Below are 4,584 nucleotides of genomic sequence, written 5' to 3'. Positions count from 1 at the left end.
TGTGACCTGCCGCTAATGATCAGTGTTTCAGATGCATAAAGTGCCTCTGGTTTGATGACTGTATTGTAGTGTCGTAATTTTGCATTTTTCTATATACATCTTTTGTTGCATCTGTTCCATGTGATTTTGTAAGCCCTTTGCAGTTTAGCAGTTTTTTCTTTGTTAGCTTCCTGATTTAATCCTGCTGGCTGACTAATTTCACCTAGATACTTGAATTTGTCTACTTGGGAAATTATTCCACATTTGGTGATTAATGGTTGATTGTCGAATCTTGATTTAGTTCCTTCCATAACTGCGTCTTTTCAAATGAAATTTGAAGTCCGGTTTTTGTGGCTATTTCATGCAATTTTTCTATCGAGTGGATTGCTTCTTGTCTGTTGTTCGAAAGGATCGCAAGGTCATCTGCGAAAGCTAAGCAATCAAGGTGAATTTTGTCTTTAAGAAGTCTGCCAATGTTTATACCTTTAGTTTCTTTTCTCCATTCACGAATCACTTTTTCCAAAACTAAATTGAATAGTAGTGCGGATAGTCCATCTCCCTGTCGGACACCAGTTCTGATTTCGAACGGTTCAGAAATTTCTCCCAAGAACTTAAACTTTTGATGTTGTGTTGGTCAGAGTTTGTTTAATTAATTCCCTCGTTTTCCTGTCGACATGAAATTCCTCTAGTATGTTGAACAGGGTCTGCCGGTCTATGGAATCATACGCCTTTTTGAAGTCAACAAAGGTGATTACTGTTTGTTTGGTTTTGCGAATCTGTAGTATGGTTTTTAGGTTTAGGATTTGTTCTACGCAGGATCTCCCTTTTAGAGAAGATTTTATATACGAGTGAGAGGAGAGAAATTCCTCTGTAGTTATTAATATCTGATTTGTCTCCTTTCTTGTGAAGTGGGTGAATCAATGCACATTTCCAATCCCCCGGAATTTCTTCAGAAAACCAGATGTCCTGTAAATTTTTTGAATACTCTGGGCCAGTTTGTCACCACCAATTTTCAACATTTCAGCTATTATTCCATCTTCTTCCGGTGCTTTGTTGTCTTTGAAATCTCTGATTATTTGTTTGACTTCTTGTAATGTGGGGGGTTCTGAATCTGGATTGGGTGTTGGTTTTTCATAGGTGAATTGTTCTCTCGGAGATTCACAGTTTAAAAGGTCCATGAAATGGTTTGCTAGGAGCTCACAATGTTCCTTATTACTTGTTTCCAAAGTCCCATCTGTACGTTTGAAACAGAGACTAGGTGCCTGGTAATTGGATAATTCTTCTCTGAATGTTCTGTAGAAGTTCCGTGTATTATTTTTCTTGAAATCTTCTCCGATTTCAGCCAGTCTGTTTTGATCATATTTTCGTTTTTCAGATCTGATGATTTTTGAGGTTTGTTTCTGTGTTTTGAAGAATTCATCACGATTTTGATCAGTTTTATGGGAACTCCAGTTTAGCCAGGACCTAATTCTGACTTCTATGGCCTTATCACAGGTGTCATTCCACCACCTGTGTTTGAGTTTCCTTGGGGGGGGGGGGGTTGCTGATGTTTTGTGAAGCTTTCAAGAGTGTGTCCTTGAGTTCTAGCCAGTTTGAAGGAGCATCGTTGGAGATATTTGCAAGGAAATTGTCTGAGTTCTGTCTCAGAAATTCAGGGTCGATTCTTGGGTTTCTGATTGTTTTGGTTTTCTTCCTGTTGGGTTGAACCTTTACTTTAACAAGATATAGGTGGTGGTCGGAGTCAATAATTTCCTTTTTGACTTTAACGTTCATTGTTATTATTATTATTATTATTATTATTATTATTATTATTATTATTATTATTATTATGGGACCAGGTCATCTTTGATTGGAGGAGAAGTGTTCTACGTCCGACTCATTGGCTGAATGGTCAGCGTTGAGGTCTTCGGTTCAGAGGGTCCGGGGTTCAATTCCCGGCCGGGCTGGGGATTTTAATCGCGTCTGATTAATTCTTCTGGCCCGGGGACTGGGTGTTTGTGTTTGTCCCAACACTTTCCTCTTCATATTCAGACAACACACTATACTACCAACCACCACAGAAACACGCAATAGTAATTATATCCCTCCATATAGGATTGGCGTCAGGAAGGGCATCCTGCCTTAAACATGGCCAAATGTACATTTGCGATACAGTTCGCACCCGCGACCCCACATATGTGGGAAAGGCGGAGGAAGAAGAATAGAATTCTATGATTTCTTTCATATTCTACATCCGGATTTAGGGGCAATTAAGGGGGCACTTCACGCACTAGGTCTATGCTGGATAGCTACTGTTAAGACATATTGTTTCAAATAATGATCATAAAAGTGCCATCTTGTTCACCCCTGATTGGAGCTCGGTCAGTGGTTCATAATGTTCTGCTTTTGTCGGGCCGCGGCGGATAGCAGGCTTTGGAAAATATGAGTGGAACAGCAGGGGGGGACCTTGCAACCCCGACAACTAGAAACAAAAGCGAAACAGCCCAAATCTGTTGGAATCGCTCCAGGGAATGAGTGTTTGAGGGGGCTTGGAAGTGGTGAAGGGCAAAAGGGGGTGAGAGGAAAACTTAGCTTCACCTTCATCACCTTCCACTATCTCTCGTAGATCTTTAACACTACAAAACACGGAACGATGAAAGCAACAATATCAATCTTTGACGCTCGTGTAAACTGAACATAAATGAATCAGAGATATATGCCATAGATTACCGGAGCGGATGTCCATCAAAGTACAGATTGGAGTACCTGTCAATTGAAACGATAGCAGTTTGTTTACAAAACTATACAGTGGAATCAATATATCGATTACGAACATGCTGAAACCAGCATGCAGACTAATGGCCGATAATAATAATAATAATAATAATAATAATAATAATAATAATAATAATAATAATAATAATAATAATAATAATAATAATACTTGTACCGGGAGGTATACCTCAACCTTGCACATTTAAAAGAAGCGCCTTAAGGAACACTATCTATCGAAAAAAACTTGGAATTGCTAATGCATAAAGTTGGGACATTGCTCTGAAGATGTCACTACTGAATAATTGAGTAATATGTTATGTTAAAGTTTTCTAAACTGACTGGATTTCCTTGTTTTGTTTTGGTGTACGTCAAGAAATTCTCTCTTTTCTACATAGATGTCTCTACAACAAAACTGATGTCATGCACTCTGGTGCTAGGTGGAGAAAATCAGTGATTTAAATTTTTTTTGTGTTCATAGGTTTTCTCAACTGAATTGACTTTCATTTATTTTGATACTTCAGGGTTTGCAACACTTCATTCTCCTCCTGCCAGGTTTGAGTCTGGCCAATAACAAACTTTCTGTATTTATTTTTCAGCCAATCATAAGCTTCTTCTACGTTTTTGGTTTAACCAATAAAAATGAGAGGTTGTGTCCGAATTTAGTCCAGAGCCTTCTCGAATCCTCCTCTCGGGTATAAAAGCTGCGGCTTTTTCAAGCTACCTTGTCTTATAGATCGTCGAGTTATTGAGTGTGTGTGTGTTAAGACAGGAGGCGGGGTGCCTCATTTTTCGGTAGGCAGAACATCAGCCCAGGTAATGGCCACCAGTTTTATATTTCTTACCCGAGGGGAAGGTTATAATTTCTAACTACGTAACCATCCGTTTCCTAAAAATACTTCTTGCTAATGTAAAATTTCATTAAGACTTAAACTGTAAATTCGGGGATAGAGAGTGCGTTACCCTCTCGAATTCACCTTCAATTTGTCTTGAGGTGACTACGATTTTGTAACTGTTTTTCTTCCTGTAAAGTATTAATTAACTATTCTTTCTAGTCACCTCAGTAGTGTGGGATTTGCCTCTGTATCATCGGGCCATAGCCAAGCAGGGTGGTAAAACTTGGTTTTCAAGGAGGGCAAGTGTACGCCTTCCATATATTTTGATTTTGGGTCAGTAATATTAACCTGTTCTACTTTTTCACGAAGGCCCAGTAGTATCGGTACTAGATACCCCTGTATAAAGGTATTGCATATTGTAGGTTGTGCCTAGAGAGGCCAGAAATTGTAAGGTTTTGTGTAATGTTGCCTTGAGTAGGATGTAAGGAAATGGGAGCACAGACACCTTTGTTGAATTTATAGAGCACGTAAGCTCTTTTCTAATATTGTTGTAATATTGAGTTGAAGGTCGTATTTGTAACCTTTGGAGCAAAGTGCTCTTGAACTGTGTCTTGGGAGATATCTCTCCTGATCTAAACAAACGCACACATTTGCGACGTTGTAAACTGGAGCTGGAAGCTCAAAACTTGTAATTTCCAACCCTTGGGTTTCTATTCTTGTTTGCTATTTTGTACCTGACATTTTGTTCCTTCACATAGTGAAGAAGTTTGTTAAGTTTGAGATCTAAAAACAAATGTAACCTTTATTTTAAAGTTTTTAAATGAATCTTTGATATCGTAGATATACCCATTCAAACCCACACCTTCTTTCACCTCTCTCTGTTCGACGGAAACCCCGGAATAATAATAATAATAATAATAATAATAATAATAATAATAATAATAATAATAATAATAATAATAATAATAATAATAATAAAATGGCACAATTTCACAAGTGTCCTCCTTGACTTACCTAG

Source organism: Anabrus simplex, chromosome X (assembly GCF_040414725.1).
Source record: "Anabrus simplex isolate iqAnaSimp1 chromosome X, ASM4041472v1, whole genome shotgun sequence".
Lineage (NCBI taxonomy): Eukaryota > Metazoa > Arthropoda > Insecta > Orthoptera > Tettigoniidae > Anabrus > Anabrus simplex.
The sequence above is the reverse complement of the archived record's forward strand: the minus strand, read 5'-3'. Positions refer to the sequence as shown.